Source organism: Fukomys damarensis, unplaced genomic scaffold (assembly GCF_012274545.1).
Source record: "Fukomys damarensis isolate Sample0158 unplaced genomic scaffold, DMR_v1.0_HiC HiC_scaffold_11, whole genome shotgun sequence".
In the NCBI taxonomy this organism is placed as follows: Eukaryota; Metazoa; Chordata; class Mammalia; order Rodentia; family Bathyergidae; genus Fukomys; species Fukomys damarensis.
In genome coordinates this window covers 27,578,361-27,589,265 of record NW_022900923.1, presented here as the reverse complement: position 1 = coordinate 27,589,265, position 10,905 = coordinate 27,578,361, and the positions used below count along the sequence as shown (strand labels likewise).

Below are 10,905 nucleotides of genomic sequence, written 5' to 3'. Positions count from 1 at the left end.
TAAATACAATAGCTGAACCTTGAAAGTGGCCATTATGGCCATAAATGGATGTATAGATAAAGAAAATGTGATTTTTACGCACAATGGAGTGCTACATTGCCATAAAGATTAATGAGTCATTTGTAGGACAATGGATACAACTTGAGACCATAATGTTAAGTGAAATGTTAGGCATACAAGCTTCAATATGGAATAGTTTCTCTATTATGAGAAACCCAAAATAGCAAATTAAAAGATAGATACTAGAAAGTAAGGAGGTAGATCTTTCTAACAGGAGAAAGGGGAGAGAGTAGGTGGCTAGAGTCATTGGTGATAGGAGAAGGAGGCAGAGCATCACTTATAAATGGCACCCAAGAAGGACCCGAAGCCCAAGTTCCAGGAGGGTGAACGACTATTGTGCCTTCATGAGCCTCTTCTTTATGAGGCAAAGTGTGTAAAGGTTGCCATACAGGACAAACAAGCAAAATACTGTATACATTACAGTGGTTGGAATAAAAATTGGGACGAATGGATTCCAGAAAGCAGAGTACTCAAATATGTGGACATCAATCTACAGAAAACAGCGAGAACTTCAAAAAGCCAATCAGGAGCAATGTGCAGAGGGAAAGATGAGAGGAGCTGCTCCAGGAAAGAAGACTTCTGGTCTGCAACAGTAAAATGTTGCAGTGAAAACAAAACAAAACAAACAAAAAAATACCTCATAACAGAGATGGTGGCAGTACCAGTGAGACACCTCAAGATGAAGAAACTTATGAACAGAGTTCAAGTTAAAATCAAGATCCCTGAAGAGCTAAAGCCATGGCTTGTTGATGACTGGGACTTAATTACCAGACCAAAATAGCTCTTCTACCTTCCTGCCAAGAAGAATGTGGATTCCATCCTAGAGGGCTATGCAAATTATAAGAAATCTCGAGGAAACACAGATAATCGGGTGTATGCTGTGAATGAGGTCGTAGCAGGGATAAAAGAATACTTCAGTGTGATGCTGGGCACTCAGTTCCTCTACAAATTTGAGAGACCACTGTACGCTGAGATCCTTACTGATCACCCTGACGCGCCCACATCCCAGGTGTAGGGAGCCTCACGTCTAGTGAGATTATTTGTATGAATTGGAGCAATGTTGGCCTATGCACCTCTGGATGAGAAGAGCCTTGTTTTATCACTGAACTGTCTTCATGATTTCCTCAAGTATCTGGCGAAGAATTCAGCAACTTTGTTTAGCGCCAGTGATTATGAAGTGGCCCCGCCTGAGTCCCATCGGAAAGCAGCGTGAGGCGCTCTCCCCTGTGTTTGGATCTCTGTCGACAAGTTTTTGTTCCTAGTCCTTTGCTTGTACAAATGATGTACTTTGATGATGCTAGTGTATAACAGAGTTAATGTTTGTTTTGATTTTAAACAGAGAAAATAAAAGGGATTATGGCTCCTTTTTTCCTTTTCCTTTTCATTTCAAAGTGGCTGCCAGTGTGTTCAATGATGGACGACAGAGAGATGTGGTGTGGAGTGTTTTTTGCCTCGTTGACAGCGCTGCTTTTGAATGCTGGTGGTTCTATTCCTTTGACACTACACACTTTTATAACACGTGTCAATGCTATGTGGCAAAATGCTCTGGGTCCTCATGCTAAGGGTCCAACTCACTGTTTATAAGTGAACACACTCAGGCATTTGTGATCTTCGGTTTTGTTTTTTTTTTTAACGGTGCTTATAGAGCCTTTTCTTTGCAAGTCATCCCTGTTATTTCTTAGGCGTTTCATCTTTGCTCAAATTGTTGAAGAGTGGTGAATTGTTTCATGTCTTTGTATTTGTGTCTAATGCACATTTTAACATGATAGACAATGCATTGTGTAGCTACCGTTTTCTGAAAAAGTCAGTCTTTTAGGAATTGTTTTTCAGATCTTCAAAAAATTGTTTTCTTTAAGTTTCAAAAAATTAAAAGGGGAAAGGGTCAAGAGATGGAGGGATTGGGAGGGCGGGAAGGGAAAGAAGATGAAAAAAAGAATTAAGATACATCTGTATGTGTATCGATTGCCCACAAGGAATGCAAATATAACGTACTGCAAACATATACTAATGAAGAATTTAAATAAAATAAAAAGAATAAAATGTGAATATGACAGTATTCCTCCCTAAATTAATGTTCCTCCGTAGATCATGTGAATACAATAATATCCCTTCAGCCACGACCTATTTCTTTAAGACACTTACAAATACTAAAGAATAAACAAATAAGGCACCCACTGCTCTGTTCCCTTTCTTTTTTTTTTTCTTTTTTTTTTTGTCCCATCTGCTCCCTTCTTGCCCCCTCTCTACCACAATCTACTTGGTGATTCTCAGACGCACTGTTTTTGTTCTGCCGACACTGTTTCCATTTTATTTACAAGTTCTAAACCTACCTTCCATATCCTCCAGGAAAACTCATACCCAACTTCAACTCCATATGTTAGTTTTCTGTAATGTCCCAAAATACTTGATAAAAGCAGCTCTCAAAGGGGAAATGTTTCTTTTGTCTCACAGTTCTGAAGGTCTCAGACCATGGCTGGTTGGCCCTGCTGCTGTGGGGCCTATTGGAGGCAGTGCGTCCCTGGAGAAGGACCTGGCAAAGGAGGCTGCTCACCGCTTGGTAGTGGGGAAATGGAAAGCGGTGGGGAGAGAGAAGGAGGCCGAGTCTCGCCGCCCACTTCGTGGGTGCAATGTCCATAACATTTTAAGCCTTCCCAAATGTGCCATGGGCTGGGGACCAACCAACATTTACCATGTGAACCTTTCGGGGGTTTATCCAAACTGCAGCACCCCGGTCTTTTAGAAGCTTCCCTGATTACCAGTCTCACAAGCCTACTTGCCCTTCTTCAATGCTCCCACTGCACTGGGAACCTAAACTCCCCTTAAAAATCACAATAATCACAGCCAGTTATCTAATGTCTGACTCCCATCCCACACTACAGTGCTTTCTATATAGCAAGCATGTAATAAACAGCCAGGTGAGGTGGTACACAGTTAACCCAGATACCTAGGTAGGTGGATCATACCCAAGGCCACACCCTAGACCTTACAGTGTGTTGCTGGGGATGTAGCTGGGTGAGAAGGACCTAGGGTCAATTCCAGAGCTTAACATAAAAAGGAAACATGCAGTAAACTTTTTTGTGAATTAATAAAGAAGACAAATGAAACTTTAAGTTCTGCTTTTTTTTCAGTGTTAAGGCTTTCCTTAGGTATTCTTTTTCTAATGTTTAATCTTTTCATATTTTCCTAAGAACTTCCCTGTTTTCTCCTTTTAGGAAGAAGAAATCAAAACTTAACCTTGTGCAGTATTTTCTGGTATTTGGAGGTTCAAAGTTCTTCCCTTTAGCTAAATACATGACTTTGATTTTAAAACTCATCTCAAATGTTGGTATTTTTCCCACAAATATTTGCTTTCAAAATAAAAGGAGGTCCAGGTGTGAGGGTGCACAACTCTAATCCCAGATGCTTAGGAGGCTAAGGAAGGAAGATCACAAGCTCAAAGCCAGCATGGGGCAATTTAGGGAGAACTTGTCTCAAAATAAAAATTAAAATATGGGATGAGACACAGCTCAGTCATAGAGCACTTGCCTAGCATGCAAGAATCCCTAGGTTCAATCATCATTAGCATGCCAAATAAAATAAATAAAAAGTAAGCCAGGTGTGGTGGTGCACATCTGTAATCAGAGCACTTGGGAGGCTGAAGCAGGAGGACTGCCTCCAGTTCGAGGCCAGCCTGGGCTACATAGTGAGTTCAAGGTCAGCCTGAACTACATAGCCAGGCCCCGTTTCAAATAACTAAGCTAGGGGCCAGGGATTTAGCTCAGTGGTTCCGCAACCTGCCTCACAAGCCCGAGGACTCGAATTTGATCCCCGATACCAAAACAACAACAAAAAAAACTAAACTAAATAATAAACAAATAAATAGTAAAAAATACAAATAAAAGCAGGAAATTAAATTTAGATCTTTAGACAAAGAACGCTGCTAAGAGTTGGTCGAGAAGCGGTCACTGTTGCCCCTGCTGTACTTTTTTTCTTTTGGGTTTTTGGTTTGTTTTTGAGAGAGGGTCTTGCTCCATAGTTCAGGCTGGCCTTGAACTCACTATGTAGCCCAGGTTGTCCTCAAACTGCCTCAGCCACACGAGTGCTGGGACTACAGGGGTGTGCCACCATGCCTGGCTCTCCTGCTTATCTGTTGGATCTAGAATGTTCCTCAAAGCTCATGTGTTAAATGCTTGGCCCCTGGCCTGCAGCTCTATTATGAAAAGGAGGGACCTTGGGAGTTGGAGTAGTGTGAAGTCTCCCTGTCACCAGGGAAGTGCCATCAAGGGGGATTGTGAGACTACAGTCTCTTCCTGTCTCTTTTTCAATTTCCAGCCATGAGATGAGCAGCTTTGCTCTAGGATGTACTGCCCAACATGATGTGCTGCCTTCCCACCCTCCCAGAGCAACAAGGCCAGTGGATCACAGAGCAAAACCTCCAAAACCAGGAGCCAAAAGAACTCCCACCACCACACACACACTCTTTTCTCTTTAGAAGTTGCGGTATTTATTATAGCGTGGGAGAGCTAACATCCTGGAAGCAGCAGACTCTCCTCTTGACTCCTCAGTACCATGCCTTTCACAGAGCAGCTGTCCCACTCATCCAAGGGCAGCATTCTACCAAATTCCCAGGGGTGAACCGGGGATTTAGCTCAGTGGTTCTGCCTCCTGCCTTGCAAGCGCAAGGTCCCAAGTTCGATCCCTGGTACAAAAAAAAAAGTCCAAATTCCCAGGGGTGACAGAATAGTACCAGGGTGAAAAGCAGCTTTCCATCCTGGATACAACCAAGCTTGTTGTACCTCATTGGGGCAGCAGGAGTAGGCTCCTGTTAAGTAGGCTAATTAAGTGTTTATGCTCATGGTCGCAAAGCCTTCTTACCTTTGGTGAATGGACACAGGATGGTAAGCATTTCCATGTCGATTTCTGAAATATGACAATGAGGTAGATAAGTGTAGATTCCTGTAGATAACAGTATATGCCCCTCAGGGTGTGAAATTGTGAATGTAAGACTAGAAAAAAAATGCATCTATTCTAGAATTTCTTAAATCCTTAGGGAAGGGAAAAAGGGATGTTATCAACTGAGATTGATCAGCTCACCTAATCACAGATTATCAAAACTGTAGTGTCCCCATTAGTTTTAGGGAATGATCTTTATACAGTATTTCAAGCAGGAAAATTGAGCTTTGGAAAGCTGTTATTTAATCTAGGCTATTTTGTTTTCAAATTTTACAATTTTAAAAATAAAATAGTCTGCATTCGACTATAGGTACACTATCAGTGAAATACATTTTTAAGTTGTTTCAGTGCTTATTTTTCCCCACTAAGAACTTGCTCTTTGAGGAATAACTTAAAGGCATTCAGGGAGACATGGGGGAGGGAGGGAATGAGTCTTTTGAAGCTCATAGAACCTGCTTTCTATACAAGATTCAACTAGAAAAATCTCGCCAAGAAAATCTGGAAGCAAAACTCGCCAACCTAACCCCCCCAAAAAAAGTATTTGTCAGTATAGTTGGCACAAAACAGGGTCAACGTGGTGTATAAGAAAACAGCTCTGATTGAACTATATTGTTCAGGATTCATGATTCCCAATAGAAAAACATCAGAAGGCAGTGCTCTTACGCTTACTCGGTTTGTTCTCTGGACAGTTACATACACAGAAAAACACCACTGCTTAATAGAATCTTTGAATAATTTATTATTTTGGTCTAGTTTCCTGAAAGGTCCCAGAGAAAAAGAGTAGCATTTCTTGTTTTGAATTTTCTCTAAGAACTCAAGCTACTGCCTGTTTTGGTATACAAACATGTAGTTCTATCCATTTCATTCTTCAGACAGTGGTAGAGACTACAGAATACTGAAACAAAAAGCTTTGAAATTCAGGTGCATTCTGTTCTACCTTTTTGCTTAAAACTATACATGTTCCATGCTTTATGTTATGTGTGTGATTAAAATATTAAAAGTTCTCACACTTTAAGAGTATATTAGGGCCAGGGATTTGGCTCAGAGGTTCGGTGGCCTGCCTTGTAAGTGCAAGGACCCGAGTTCAATCCCCTGTACCATAAAAAAAAAAAAAGAGTATATTAGTTATTGTTTATTAGCATCAAAAGTTGAACATATTCCAAATGCCAACTAAAATAAACTATCAATGCTTACTAATATTTTCATGTGGTTCACTACTTATTATTTTCCTGGGAGTTCCACAAAAAGATCATAATTTTACCATTTCAGACTGTACAGATAGCAGGTCACCAATCTATACTGTGCATTGAGATGTGCAAGGGATACCTGTTTCTGTTTGTGAAAATTATTTTCAATAAAGGAAGAGAGAGGCCCAGTATTACTGCACATGGGCCTTCAACTGATCATTGAAGTAATTCTCTTACCTACTCTCTCCATTATGTATTTCTGTTCACATGGCTACTTCTGATATGTATATTTTCACATTATGTAACATTTTAATCACCCTACCTCATTTAGATTGTATGTTATGACACCTGAAATTCTCATAACTATTGTGATCAATAAGATTCCTACAAAAAAATCCTATAAGAAATGCTGTTTTTAAAAACACAAATATCAAGGGGCCCCGATTTAGCTCAGTGGTGCCACTGCCTGCCTCACAAGAGCAAGGTCTCAAGTTCGATCCCTGGTACCCCCACAAAACACACAAATATCACCCTAAAAGGTGACCTACATCCCATAAGGATGGATAATCACTTTATTTGTAGGAACTTTAAAATAAGTACATTTTTAATGAGCTAAGGTGAATAATGGCACAGTTCAAAACTGTCCAAAAAATAGTTAGAACATTGGTGCATGTATTAAAATCAGAGTATTAGCTGACATGTGGCATATACCTATAATCTCAGCTACTCAGGAGGCCTAGGCAGGAGGATTGCGAGCTCAAGGCCAGCCTGAGCAACTTGGTGAAGTCCTGTCACAAATTAAAAAAAAAAAAAATGAAAAGAGCTAGAATGGCTGGGCATGGTGGCACATGCCTGTAATCCCAGCACTCAGGAGGCTGAGTCAGGAGGATCTCTGTGAGTTCGAGAGCAGCCTGGCCTACATAGTGAGTTCCAGGTCAGTCTCAACTACATAGTGAGACCCCGTCTCAAAAAGAATTAGAAATGTGGCTCAGTGCAAAGGCCTTGGGATCAAAGACTAGTGACTAGATATATAAATAAGAGTGTTCAGTGATAATTTGTGATTTCTCCCAGAAAATTAAGCCTCCCTACCTAGTAGCACCATTGCTAAGAATGCTCAAAGATATAAAACTACTTTGACTTGGGCTTTTTATTCCTCTGTAAGTCTCTTTATTATAGAAATGTTTCAGGCACTAGGGAGAACATATCCATTTGAATGTCAAAAAGATTTTATGCTCATAAAAATAAAACATTTTAAGTATATCTGGAGTTAGGTATATAGATCATATTTGAATATAAAGATTAATAACTTAACTCCAAACATGAATGAACATGATTAAAAAGAATTTAACATAGTATTAAAGATTATAGCAAATGAACAGGAAAATTTCTTCAGCCATATATTCTTCTTCTTTTTTTTATACGGGGGATCAAACTCAGGTCCTTGTGCTTACAAGGCAGACAGTGGACCACTGAGCTAAATCCCCAGCTCCAGCTGTATATTCTTGAACCATGCAATTCAGAATCACAAAAATAACCACTGTTATGGCTCGAATGTCCCTACCAAAACTCATGTTGACATTGAATCCCATTGTGAGACATGAGAGGGTGAAAAGTTGACCTGAACACAGTATTCAGGGGTGAGATCTTTGGGTGGCACCAGGGCCCGGATCCAAGGAGGCTGTGGCTTTGTAAAAGCAGAGAAACCTGAGCTAGGACACTCTGTTCTGCCATGCGATGCCCTGCACCACTTCAGGACTCTGGAGAGTCTCTACCAGCAGGAAGGACCTTACTAGGTGTGGCAACTCAGACTTGAGATTCTCTGCCTTCAAGACCATCAGTCAAATGACTTACTCTATTAGCCTTATAAATTACTCAGGCTGTGGTATCCAGTCAGAGCAACAGAAAATGGACTTCATCATGCATCCAAGCATAATATTGCTCTCTTTGTCAAAACAATTACTAAAAAACATTTCTAATATTGTTTCTTATGTTGTGTCTAGAGACTAGAAGAATCCCAGGGATATTAAGTCCTTTCGATTATAAGCACGCCCCGGGGAAAAAAATCATCTTAAGAAAATATGCCAGGGTCATATCAGCCTTGACAACCGTGCAGTGGCAACAGTTGAAACTGGGAAAGGCAGGGCAACAGCCAGCATTGTTGGGTCATAACTGATAAGAAGCCAATTTGCCTGACTTGCAAGATGAGAAATTCAATAGATTCACGTAAGTAAACACCTAGGCAAGGATTTCAGCCATGACTTCCACTCAGGGCTGTGTCGAGAGACAGTATCCCTGCACATTGGCCTCTCCTGCCTCTTGACCCCATTCCTCTTTGTGGGCTTTTAGCCAAGGCAGGCTTTCTCTGAAACGGATCCTGCAGCACCAGACATAGATCTTCCATGCATCTTCTTCTTCAGTCAGTGTCCAAGGATTCGTTCAAATGGGAGTAGTTCTGGTCACAAAGGTGTGGGTCTAGGGAGAGGGCGCAGTGAACACTGGACATTTAGAAACAATACATCTCTACCCCAGTTACTGAAAACCCAATTTTATATTGCTTTTGGGGGGGGGGATATGAGGGATCAAACTCAGGACCTTGCACTTGCAAGGCAGATGGTGGGGTGGTGGCACACAGAGCTAAATCCTTGACTCTTTTATATTGCTTTTGAGCTGAAAAAAATAACTCAGTTTCTATTTTGTTTTTTTTTTTTAATTGTTTGCCCTGAACTCATGGAGCCACTGGCTCATATCATATAATTCAAATTCAAATATTCTCTATGACAATTAAAGCTTATGAGGAGGTTCTTTCTTTCTTTCTTTCCTTATTTATTTTTGAGACAGGACTTACTATGTAGTTCAGGCTGGTTTTGAACTTATTATGTAGCCCAGGCTGGTCTTGAACTCTCAGAAACCCTCCTACCTCAGTCTCCCAAGTGCTGGGATTACAGGTGTGCTCTACCATGCCCAGATCCAGGTTTGTGAGAAGATTCTTATTTAACAGTACATTGAGTGAAGTTTCATTTGCTGTTTCCAAATTTTAGATGAGGTCCTAAAGCCAAGAATAATCAGAAACAATTAGCAGCACATTCTAAACAGAAGTACCTGACACATCCATGCCAGACCTAGTTTTAAAACAATAAGAAAAAAAGCCAGATTGGCCCAGCCTCTGTGAAACTATCACTTCCGGCTTCTAAATGACTAGGCAAAGAAATGCAAGGTGATTGAAGAAAGTAACAAGAACAGAAATTCAAAGCAGTAGAGTGTTCTGGGCCTTTTCTTGCTCATCCCTGTAGAGGAGAGAAATGCATTACTTCCCATACTGAAGAGCGTGAAGAGTATCTGCATGAAGGAGAAGCCGATCACTCACTTCCCAGGTAAGTTTACTTTATTAGATGAAGAGATGTGAAAAAATAAATCAGAGTAAGGAAGTGATGGGTGTGACATGTGCATCTTGGAACAGGGTGGTCAGGAAGGCCCTGCTGCCATCTGGGCAGAGACCGAAGAAGGGAGTGGTACATGCTGAAGGTTGGGGAAGGAACAGGTTTTGGTTTGGTTTTGTTGTTTTGTTTTCAGTGCTGGGGACCAAATCCAGGGACTCACACAAGAACAGTAAACCCAAAGGCTCTTGTTGAGATATGTTTAATATATCCTGAGATGCAAGAGAGGCCAATGAGACTAGAAAGAAGTGAGCAAGAGGGAAAGTAGCAAGAATTAAGGGGCAATGACAGGTATGGTGGTGCATGCCTGTAATCCCAGTATTTGGGAGGCTGAGGCAGAAGGATCGCCAAGAGTTCGAGGCCAGCCTGGACGACATAGTGTGTTCAAGGCTGGACTGAACCACACAGCAAAACCCTCTTCACAAAAAAAGAGCATTAAGGGAAGAGAATGGAGCTGTAAGAGTGAGAGAAAAGTCAAACCACCCACATTCACTGTGGGGCCTTGAGTCTTGGATCAATGCTAAACTGGGAAGTAGGAGAGGTCAAGAGAAACCGATTTAGATGTGAAACTTAAGTTTTGGGTTACACAGAACCATACTTGTCTTGATACAAGTAAAAGTGATCTTTCAATATGCAAAAGGATCAAAAAGCTATGGGCTCTCTATGAGAGGCTATCTGTAAGGCAAGAATGAGAGTTAACAGTGCATATTTGAAAGTTAGAGAAAAAAATTCCCATTTGTACTCAGATTTTAACTGATTCAATGATGTAGGTAGTTTCTAAGAAAGTCACAAACTTATAGCTTGTCTATGAACACTTCATTTAGCAAACTGCTTTACCTATAATACACACTAGGTAAATACTTGCTAATAGCCATCAGATAGGTTAATATGACATTTGAGAGAATAAAAATGATGTGGCACTAGATCAGTGGTCACATAAGAGAGAGCTGAGGTAGGACATAACCTTCTAAATTGTAGAATTCAAAATTTGAGGTAGTAGACTTTTCACACGGCCTCCACCTGTAATCAGACTTACCTACAAACAACTTGTTGTGTTCTTGTTAAACAGAATCAATAACCAGTTTATAGCATAGAAATTGTTACTGGTTGCTAGCTTTAAATATTCAGTGTGTGATCCAGGAAACACAGTCACTGTACTATAAAATGAAATAAATGGAACAGAAACAGAATAAGGCACAAAAAGTCATTAAATTAGATAATCTCATTTCATTTTTTTTTTTTTTTTTTTTTTTTTTTTTTTTAAAAATAAAAAATTTTTTTTTTTTTAAAGG

At 40.4% G+C, this 10,905-nt stretch overlaps 1 pseudogene; it reads left to right on the top strand.

Moving 5' to 3' along the window:
- Positions 1-343: 343 nt before the first annotated feature.
- On the top strand, positions 344-1,273 carry LOC104867408 (annotated as a pseudogene).
- Positions 1,274-10,905: the final 9,632 nt, after the last annotated feature.